The sequence below is a fragment of the Nilaparvata lugens genome, chromosome 10 (assembly GCF_014356525.2).
Source record: "Nilaparvata lugens isolate BPH chromosome 10, ASM1435652v1, whole genome shotgun sequence".
NCBI classification, from domain to species: Eukaryota; Metazoa; Arthropoda; class Insecta; order Hemiptera; family Delphacidae; genus Nilaparvata; species Nilaparvata lugens.
In genome coordinates this window covers 32,348,417-32,360,432 of record NC_052513.1, presented here as the reverse complement: position 1 = coordinate 32,360,432, position 12,016 = coordinate 32,348,417, and the positions used below count along the sequence as shown (strand labels likewise).

The 12,016-nt window shown below is 32.9% G+C and overlaps 1 protein-coding gene across 1 annotated transcript in view; it reads right to left on the bottom strand.

The window, feature by feature from the left end:
• Nucleotides 1–12,016, bottom strand: part of LOC111050290 (matrix metalloproteinase-2) — a 192,666-nt gene that overhangs the window by 139,280 nt on the left and 41,370 nt on the right.

Here is a 12,016-nt window from a genome sequence, read left to right as displayed (position 1 = left end):
TAGATAAGGAGGCAACAGAGAATATCCCAGAGAGAAATGCATTATTTAGAGTATAATAGTACACCCACAGCCTGTCTTAGTGGCTTATCAACGGAATTCCGGCATCCCTTCACTAACTGCATAAAGGTCATTAGCATTTAAGATAACACTGGACATACGAACGCGGAAGCTACGTTTTCAATTAAATCATTCATTTTCCTCAGATAGTGGAACGAAACTATGTTGCAAATAGAATTTTATTGTAAGTTCAAGAAGCAAAAATAAAAAATTCAAGTACCCTTCTTTAATTTTTTTCTTGATATTAGTAGCCCTAAGTAGCTTATATTAGATATAAGTAGCCCTAACCAGAATGTAAATAATAGATTGTAACTATTAAAACTGTAAAATTTTACCACAAAGTTACGATATTATTATATGTGATACTGGGTATTCTTGCAGTTTTAGATATATAGTAGAGATATGAATGTTATATAAAAATGATAAGATTCTAACGATATGTTACAATCTCAACACAAGATAGCCTACACAATAAATTTCCTTACACGTCTCAAGACATCTCCTATTAGATTTTATTGATTGTTATTCATTAATTTTTCTTGAATTCCATTCATTCTATCTTTTTAGACAACTACGGTCTACCTATTTGAACTGAAAATTTCACATTAGAATCTTGAGAGTACACGAAATTGTGGCTCAGCCGACACCTTTGCATGGTATATTTGTATATTTCTTCTATTTTTCGTCTTATTTCATTCTCATAATTTTATAATTAGCTATTTTTATAATTTATTATTTTCTATCTTCTTTTAAATGAGAATTGTATTATGTTGGAAATTATTGTATAGTGTGAAGGAGGCAAAATGGGTTTTTACCTGTTGTCTCCATGAATAAATAAATAAATAAATGAATAAACTCGAGGCTCTTTTATTAGATCAGAATCAATTGACGAGTGAAAGATCAAATTTTTATTCCACGTTCCGTTCGTGTTTCAAATTACTTTTTACGACATTTCATTGAACTCTGATTCCAGTTGACATAGATAAGGAGGCAACAGAGAATATCCCAGAGAGAAATGCATTATTTAGAGTATAATAGTACACCCACAGCCTGTCTTAGTGGCTTATCAACGGAATTCCGGCATCCCTTCACTAACTGCATAAAGGTCATTAGCATTTAAGATAACACTGGACATACGAACGCGGAAGCTACGTTTTCAATTAAATCATTCATTTTCCTCAGATAGTGGAACGAAACTATGTTGCAAATAGAATTTTATTGTAAGTTCAAGAAGCAAAAATAAAAAATTCAAGTACCCTTCTTTAATTTTTTTCTTGATATTAGTAGCCCTAAGTAGCTTATATTAGATATAAGTAGCCCTAACCAGAATGTAAATAATAGATTGTAACTATTAAAACTGTAAAATTTTACCACAAAGTTACGATATTATTATATGTGATACTGGGTATTCTTGCAGTTTTAGGTATATAGTAGAAATATGAATGCTATATATGTTAAGATTCTAACTATATGTTACAATCTCAACACAAGACTACACAATAAAATTCCTTACACATCTCAAGACATCTCCTATTAGATTTTATTGATTGTTATTCATTAATTTTTCTTGAATTCCATTCATTCTATCTTTTTAGACAACTACGGTCTACCTATTTGAACTGAAAATTTCACATTAGAATCTTGAGAGTACACGAAATTGTGGCTCAGCCGACACCTTTGCATGGTATATTTGTATATTTCTTCTATTTTTCGTCTTATTTCATTCTCATAATTTTATAATTAGCTATTTTTATAATTTATTATTTTCTATCTTCTTTTAAATGAGAATTGTATTATGTTGGAAATTATTGTATAGTGTGAAGGAGGCAAAATGGGTTTTTACCTGTTGTCTCCATGAATAAATAAATAAATAAATGAATAAACTCGAGGCTCTTTTATTAGATCAGAACCAATTGGCGTTAGTTGGCTTGCCCAAAGTTCTTGGCGACTCTTTATAACTTCTGGCAAATAATATTTTTCCAGTCAGAAGAACATTATTTTGATCTGCAGTACTGTGCAAGTTCACTTGAACTGGGTGACATTATATTGGATCTGCTGTTTAGATAAGGGTTACATACATGCATTATTCAAATACTCTCAACTATCTTCTCTGATACATCACTGCACCTTCCTTCACTGCTCTAGGTTTTGAACCATAGTTCTTGTATTAGCAGAGAAAACTTATACGAGATTGTTTTATTCTATAACAATAATAATAATAATATCAAGTGACCTGGCTGACCCTGACTCAGGTCTGGTGTCAAAGTTTTCAGGTAGCACCTGATCAATTTCAGGGGCTCTGACATGATCTAACGACTGCTTTTTAGGCAGCCGGGACCCAAGACCTTTTTTCTATGGTACTAAGCTACAATTAAATCAAATACAAAATGCTCAACAGTTCCAATTGTGTACAATATATTCAATTAAACTTGTTGTTTTGAATTGAGTGATATTGTATTAGATATACTGCTCATATAAAAGTTAAATTGTGTTGATTTGACTCCAGTATTGGTGAAGGATATTTTTTGGATACTCTATCATAGTTGGCTAAAATAAAATCAACCTTCGAGTTGTAGTATATTTTTGAATACTCAATTATAGTGAGCTACAATAAAGTCAAATCCAGAACAACTCAACAGCTGCGATGATAATATGACATAACGATGGCTTTGAAGTTGCACGACACCGCCTACACTGACATTGATTGAAGTTGGCGTAATTGAGTTATAATTTGCCGGACGGTGACTTGATTCAATGGATATCATCATGGTTTAATTGCAGCAATTGCTCAATCATACGTCGCACTGGTTGCTTCCAGCTCGTCATTTTGACATTGTCAGTTCATATCAGAGGTATTTCAATCAAGGGTATTTTCCAGCTCTTATGAAACGGGAGAATCATTGAGAATCTTCAAAATTGATTCGTTTGAAAGGTATCTTGTATGTGCTATGCACTGGATTTAACTCTTATCATTCAGTATTATTATGACAATAACGCGGCTCTTGTGGAACTTTTATGAAACTGGGAAATCACATGAAATATGGTGGGACTCACATCAAACTGACAGCATTGGCTGAATGGGGAACATTGATGATATAAGGAAAAGAATGCTGACAGTGCAAACTGAATCTTTCACAATAAATATGGAGTTCAGTCATAGAGAATATTGAAAGCACTGGAAACAGATTCTTCTCCATGAGCCATCAAAGATCAAACCAGGGTACAATTATCACCCATTAATATAATCATTATATTCGTATGTTCAATATAATCATTATATTCGTATGTTCATTGAATATTTTCGTTAACACTGTCTGACCATGAGAGTTTATTATTTTTGTGTAGTTGAGATAATTGTGGTAATTATTCATATTAAAGACTAAAAAAATGTCAAAAACCACAGATTCAATTGAACAAACTCTGTTTATCAGAGATTGTCAATGTTGTAATAACCGGAACCGGTGTTTCTAACTTTCAATAAAATTTGTGGTTTTTGACAATTTCTTAGTCTTTTCATCTTAGAATTGTAATCTTCATTTCTAGATATGCTGAGAAACTCATAAATGACTAAATAGTACGAATATTTTACGTATTTTAGTAAAGTCTTCTATATATTTCCAGACCCCCATGTAAAATCCCTCAATACGGTATTTCTACTAATAGAATGTCAGTAAACAGGAGTTTTCCTCTAGTAGAGAACTGGAAATCACCCTAGAGCAAGAAATTGATTTGGAAATTTTCCTCCTTCTAATTTAACATAGCTCTCCTAATTTCTGCATTTTTCAAGGCGTTTTAAAGTCTGATTTTAAGGGGCGATTTCCGAGCACGGGATCTATAAGTTCTGGACTTACAAAGTCCAGGACTGAAATAAGCGCTCGGGTCTAAATCGACTTTCTGAGTCACGATTTTATCTTCTAAACTCCGGGGTCTATAAAGTTCTCGACTTATTTGAGTCCACGACTTTAATGTAGTAAACATGAGGGAAATTCACAATATTTTGCTGTTATATTGTTGGCATTATAGCAAAACGAAAACAGCTGATTGCAGCTGGATAATTCAAATGAGCATGCTCTCCAAACTATTTTGTGAAAATACGTTTCGATTTCTTTGTAGGAATATTGAAAGCACTGGAAACAGATTCTTCTCCATGAGGCATGTAAGATCAAACCAGGGTACAATCATCAGTGATTCATTGAATTTTCGTTAACACTGTCTGATCATGAGAGTTTTTATTTTTGTGTAAGTTAGTTGAGAAGTTGATATTGTGGTAATTATTCATATTGAATAAAAAGACTAAGAAATTGTCAAAAACCACAGATTTTATTTATTTATCATTTACAATCAACTTAAGGACAAAGAAACAGACTACAGTCCAAAACTTCTTTTCATCCCAATTTCATAAAATAAATTGTCCAAATAAAGGTTATGTGCGACTTTCCAATTCTTCACTAATTTCCACATTGAAACAAAACACAAACACTTGAAACAATTAATTTGTAATTTAGAAAGATTTTATTGAAAAAACTCAGTTTATCAGAGATTGACAATGTTGTAACAACCAAGACCGGTCTTTCTAACTTTAAATAAAATATGCGGTTTTAGAAAATGTCGTAGTCTTTTTATTCAAGAGTTTTTTTATCTTAAAATTGTAATCTTCATTTCTAGATATGCTGAGAAACTCATGAATAACTAAATAGTATGAATATTTTACGTCTTTTAGTAGAGTTTATATATAACGTTTCCATGTATATTTCCATACACTCATGTAAATTTCCCCAATACGGTACTTCTCCAGTAATAGAATATCAGAAAACAGGAGTTCTCCTCTAGTAGAGAACTGGAAATCCCCCTAGAGCAAGAAATTGATTTGGAAATCCTCCTCCTTCTAATTTAACATAGCTCTCTCCCAATTTCTGCATTTTTCAAGGCGTTTTAAAGTCTGATTTTTAGGGGCGATTTCCGAGCTTGGGATCTATAAGTTCTGGACTTACAAAGTCCAGGACTGAAATAAGCGCTCGGGTCCAATCGACTATCTGAGTCACGATTTTATCTTCTAAACTCCGGGGTCTATAAAGTTCACGCCGTATTTGAGTCCAGGACTTTAATGTAGTAAACATGAGGGAAATTCACTATATTTTGCTGTTATATTTTTGGCATTATAGCAAAACGAAAACAGCTGATTGCAGCGGGATAATTCAAATTAGCATGCTCTCCAAACTATTTTGTGAAAATACGTTTCGATTTCTTTGTAGGCCTATTCAAAGCAAAACCTAACCTTTTGAAAGATGAATGAATAAATATTTCATTTTACTTTATGCTATTTTTGATCATTGATCCTAACCAGTGATTTTGGAATAAAATTTTCATTAGGCTATTGAGTTTGGAAATGTATTTTTTTGAGAAAAAAACTGGAATAATAATTTATTAATGTTAATTAATATGTTGAATATGACATTGATTAATAACATTCAGATTGGAATATAAATTCCAAGCCAATCCTTGTATTATTTTTCTTGAACATTTTTAGGTTATGTCACATTCGTAAAATAGGGTTAGTTTTTTACGCATAATTCTGATACAATTTTATTGCAAACTAAACTTGCAAACTATAAATTATGAATTTAGATGACTAATCCAAATAATTTAGGTATTCCATGACATCTATTTGGCTTTTCATCTACTCCAAAACAACTGAATATTGTGTTTGCTAAGTTAAGTCTAGAACTTAAATTTAAACCCTACCCCAGTCGAGGGTTTAAAATTACGCTGTTTTAAGTTCTGGACTTAACGATTTTTAATAAATCCTCGACTCGGAAAGAGGTGAGAATCTATTTCAAGTCCTGGACTTATAAGCCCTTCACTCAGAAAGCGAAATTATAAACTCCAGGGTCTAACGTGATCTCTAAACTCCAGAGTCTATTTAAGTCCTCAACTACGTTAACGTTCTGACTCGGAAAGCCAATTTTCTGACTTTAGTGTTTAAAGCCAGTTAAAGTCTAGAACTTATGTAAATCCCGAGCTCGGAAACCGGCCCTTATTGTTCCATTCTAACTATTTTCGAACAATTTATATTTTTTTAAATATAGGCCTATCTAGAATATTATGACTCACATTTAGGTGAAGATATGAGTCATATTAGTAACACAGCAAATCATATTAGTTTATTTCCACTCTTGTTCTCCAAATTTTCAAAATTGTCACGTACTAAATAACTCCTACAACAACATATTGAAGTGGAATCTCTAGAAAAAGACTTTCCAACTCATGCCCCAGTAACCTTTCCTTGCTTATTCAACTAATTGCCAACCCATCCATTGTCAACTCGAATCCCTGTTACATATATGTTGCTTGCAAGACCTTTGCTAGGGACAAAACCTTTCTGGGGGCAAAAATGTTATAGCAAGGCTCAAAAAGCACTTAGTCGGAATTGTTCTATCGAATGCCTTGGATAGGTCAACGCGAAGAAGCTCAAGCCATTGTTCAAGCTATGCGCACATAATCTATAAACTTCTTTTGTTACGTAAGGTTTTTTTCCTTTTTCGAAGCGCGCCGCTCTTGAACCAGGAACAAAATGAAGCAAATAATGATTAGATAGTGGGAGAGAGATAGAGACAGAGGAGGGAAAGAATGTGGGAACTGAGAGACAGAAATGGAGAAAGAATGTGAAGGTAGAGAGAGAAAGAGAGGATACGATGAGAAGGAGAGACAATGAGGAGAGGTAGAAATACCTCAACTCATTGTCCAGGGGATAATGATGGAAAAATAGAGGAGAAGGAGAATTAAGATACTTTTTCACCTTGATGCATTTTTTGCATTCCTCAGATCAATCTTGGATGAAGAACCGGGAGAAATACAATTGATAACAACAATAAGTAGGCTATAAGCCTAAAAATATGTAATGGTGAGGAGAGAACCTACATCAAATATGTAAGCTGGGTACAAAAATGTTAATAAAATGCGAGAAAAGAATAACAAAATCGTGAATAAGAGAGGACTCTCAACAGCATATACAAATATTTTATACTACCAGATAACTTGTGCTCCGCAAGGGTCTAATTAAAAACTTGACAAACTGAAAACTTGACCTACTGAAGCCTTGAAGAATTCAAAATAAGCCTATAAACATCCTCGGTGAATTAAGAAGCTATATACAGAATTTAAAGTTAATCAGTCCAGGTATCCCAATTCAATTCAATTCAATTTAATTTTTCCTTCTGAATACAATTCAAAGCAGACGTGATGATGCGTCGTCATTCGTGAATTTCCTATCCCGCAAGTGTATAAGCCTCAATTCCTCCCTTTTTTATAAAAGAGATGATTAGATAGCCAGCAGTCACACAATCATTAATCAATTAATGCAATTATCACTTGGGATTATTGGGAGAGAAATAGCAGATGATCCCTACCACCTCTCTCCAGAATTCATAAGAATAATTCTAGAATTTATTCCTACATTCACCATTTTCATATGACCTTCTAATCTGAAGCCCTATTTTGATAAATTTCAAAAATCAAGCAAAGAAAATTATCATGATAAAATTATCATTCCAAAGTCCTCTTTGGAGTTGATTGTATCCGAATACCAAATTTAAACAACGACTTCTATAGGAATTCCCAAATTCCGGAAGACATACAGTAGAATTCTTAACATGGCCTCAGTTGTTCCAATTCGATGTCGTTAGTTACATTTAAGACGAATGTAAATGATATAGTAAGTATTGAACTTTCTTCAGCTTTGCATTGCAATGAACAAAACGTTTTTGAATCAAAATTAAAATTGCATTCGTATTCCCTATTAGTCACTGAGCAAGGTATCTTGATTTAATTAATTTCAAACTAAATTTCATGATTATAAGCAACAATATTTTCATTATTTGTCAATATGAGTCTTGAAAAAATAACCACACAACGGCACAATCTCAAGTCTGCGAACACAACTGATGAAAATTCATGAAAAGAGTTTTCCGCTTTGTACAGCTGTCGAAGAATTTCGGAAAATTGTTGGCTTTGAATGCAGCCAGAAAAGATAGAATGCTGAATGGCCGTAATAAAAGTGAGGCGGATATGAAATTGTTGGTCATTCGCTTTAATATCGTGCAGACGAGTTTGAAAAATGGGGTGGTTGCAGACTCTCAATTTTGTAGTAGCAAGAAAGAAAATAGAGAAGAGAAGAATGGTTCAGAGAGGGTGGGATAAGAATAAAGGGAGAGAGAGAGTGTGTGTGGAGAAGAGAAGTCTGAAAAATGGGGTGGCTCTCAATTCTCGCTTTCTAATAGAGGAGGGAAAGAGGAAGAATAGGAGTGGAAAGAAGGGTAACGGGATAGCTAATGAGAGAGATAGAGATGGATAGAGAGAGAGAAAGAGAGAGAGAGAGATTAGATTAGATTACATTAGATTTCTTTATTTATGTATGTTACAATATTTACTGACTTATACACTAATTAACATTAAATGACGATAATGCTAGTTGTTCAATGAATTTCACAAAGTATAAATAATAATTAATCAATGAGAATAAATATAGAATGCAATTAGAATAACGATAATATAATAATGTAATGTAACTTCATAAATCGGCGGTGTTTCAACAAATAATTGTCGATTCTTTTAGAAGGATATAAAATATCCTTCTCATTAACACACGACCGGGTAGAGAGAGAGAGAAAGAAAGAGAGAGAGAGAGAGAGAGTGTGAGTGAGGAAAAGGAAGAGGGAAATCAAAGAGAAGCGCGAGATTTCGAGGAAAGAGATAAAGGGTCTGGAAGAGAGTGTAACCCTAAGTATTCAGAAGGAGGGATATATAAGAAAAATAAAAATATAAGGAAAAGGAAAACTTAAGGAAAAGAGAAGAAGAAGAAGAAGAAGAGAGAGAGAAGAGTGCAAAAAGAGAAAGGTAAATGAAGAAAAGATAGAAGAAATAACAGAAATCATGAGAAGTGAGAGAAGAAGAAAACAAGATGAAAAGAGTAAGTGGGAGTAGTAGAATTATGAAGTGAGAAGCATCATGAGGAGAAAGGGTCAGTCAGTGAGAGGATTTTTTACAAAAAAATAGAATATAAGATTAGTTGAAGAGGATGAGTAAATAAAGATAAGAACAAAAAAAGAGTCAGTGAGAGAATTTTCACAAAAATGGGATTAAAGTTAAAGAGGATGGGTGAAGAAAGAGAAGAACAAAGAGAAAAAGGGCAAAGAAGAGAAGGGATAAGAGAAAGAATGTGAGAGAGTGAGGAAGAGGGGAAACGAAGATGTGGCAGACATCATAAACTGAGGAAAGAGGGGTCAGTGAGAGAATGTTTTAATAAAGCGGGATAATATCTCGCAGCCATCGCACTAAACAGCAAACTGCAAATATCTCCAAGGAGAAGCAGAGACAAATAATATCTCAAAGTACTGTCTGACTCGTCTACGTGCAACGACAAAATGATTCATAAAATAAGATACATTAAATAATATAAATAAAATAAGTGAATACAGAATATAACGGAGAATCTTGGTAGTGTTAATATAGTATGGATTAACCTGTAATGATTGGATGATAATAAATTATGAGACTACCGATATGAAACCATGAGCCTATGTCTAGTTACACACACACATCGATGCAACTAGACATCTTCTAACTAGATATCTTTCGACGTACGATTTTTCACCGTCCTTATGAATTATATTACAATGAGCATAACTTTACAAACACTGTATATTATGATGAATATCTCAACTCATCATGTGTTTGCCAAGTTCCATTAAATCTGGTAGAATTTATAAGAAAGGCAAAAAATTTTACTTCCAGAAATCGATGTGTGTGTAACTGGCGTATAGACTGAGTTATACTAGCAGTTAATATAAATAATAAAACTTTTAACATAGTAACATCAGCGTATGGGGTGATTATATAATTATTGCATCATTGATAAACTATACTATAGTCTGTTCATCGAAAAAAGAGACAAAACATAGTTTCACAAACAAAAGTTTGTGCTTGTTAAGTATAAAAGTTGGTAAAGTGTCGATTCGAGCACTGCCAATTTATAACTATTAAAGTCATAAAATCTCTAGCTCTAAAATATTAAAGCCATATTTTACCATATTTCATTATAGCATATTCACGTTAACTATTTCATGGTAATTTCAAATTGCATTTCGTCTTTCCATATCAGTATCATTTATTCAGTATCAGTGTTCAGTATTATTTTTTATTCAGTAATACAATCTTGTACATGCATTATAAAGTTGTCTGTAAGTTATTAGAAGTTATAAGTGTTATTATATACTGTAGGGTATATCGTGAGCCAGTATATATTGTAATCTATATATTCAAAGAAATCCAATCTGAACTCTTCAACAATTAAAAAGTAATAAATGATTTAACCCTTCAAACTAATAGGCCTACATGATGCTCCACGAGTAGGTTGGAACAAAAGTAAGGTTTATCACGATAATAGAGTACACAGAACTTCTTTTGAAAGAGACATACAGTGTTATTGATTATGTCCATATACCACCTAGTCTTCCCAAATGACCTGTTAGCTCCACATCAAGGACAGGTGGATGAATTCACAATTTTAATCATGGAAATGAACATCAGTTAGATAGCCTCGGTCATTGAAAAGTTCGTGATAAGTCAAGCAAAGGGTGTGGTCACACAAGATTCATGATTTGTACTAGTGTCTCATCTAGTACAGTTGTTAATCCTATGGACAGGGACCATATTGGACATAAAGTTTCACTTTTTACAAGGGGTAGTGAATGTTCAGGGCGGATTTATACCTCATAACAATGGAAGAACTATTACTTAGAACCAGAGAGTATAGAATGGAAGTACAATCTGCAAGAAACTCACATGCACTACTAGGGTTTGTTCGATCCTGATAATCTTGTTCCACCTATAACTTTACTTATTTACTTAGCATTCATAGAATTTAAGGTGTATTCCTAATTTCTATTCTGTATATAACAAATAGGTTCTACTCTGTGCTTCTAGAAGTTATCAACTCATCTACATATTTATTATCTGTTCTGAATATGTTAATTTTTTAATTTTAATTTGTTCCCATTATAATGTAGTGTTAGTATGCAATGGGTCTTGCGAGACCTGGCAATACATTGTCATTTGTGATAAAGAATCAATCAATCAATAAAGAGTCAATAACTACTAATTTATTTATTCCATTCACACATGCACATAATCAAAGCAATGATTGGGAGAGAAAGAACAGAATTAATCCAAAACTATTCCTCTCCCGAATTTAGTTGATGAGTCTGAATGAAGCTATGGTAACAATTTTTATAACTTCACCGTCCAAAAATAATTATTGTAGTTTGATTTCAATTGAGTTTTTCAAATTCAGATTTATTGCCATCAATTAACAGAATAGATGGATAGATTCCAAAAAATTTAATAGTTGATCAAATATAATTTTCCTAAGCATTATATCAATCAAGTATGGAAGCATAGCCACTTCTAATACATTAGAAGTGTATTAGAGGTGGCTATGATGGAAGTCATCATCTTTGAAACTCGAGTTACAGCGTTGAAAGTACATTTCAAACTTTTTTTTTGTAGAGTATACCATAGAGAAAAAATAGCATATCTTTCTCTAAGGGCATACCAACTACAGACTCAATTTGAAAAGTTTAATGTCACTATGATGGATTTCAAGCCTCAATTATTGTGTAATCCTTCAATTGAATCATAATGATGATTCAGTGGGTCATTTAATTCTACTGGAAAAAAGCTACATTTTACAACAAACAATGATTGACCTTGTAGGCTGATGATTAATCCCGTTTTCCTATTGTTAAGTTTTCCAGCCAGCTTCCTACAGTGCAATTCACTAAGGTCTGTCAGCATTGTATTAATTGAAAGCATAGGTGTTATTTATAATAAATGCTGCAAAAAGTGAATCTCACTATATCTTCCTTTTTTCCCAAGAGAAATGATGTATATTACGAACAATTGA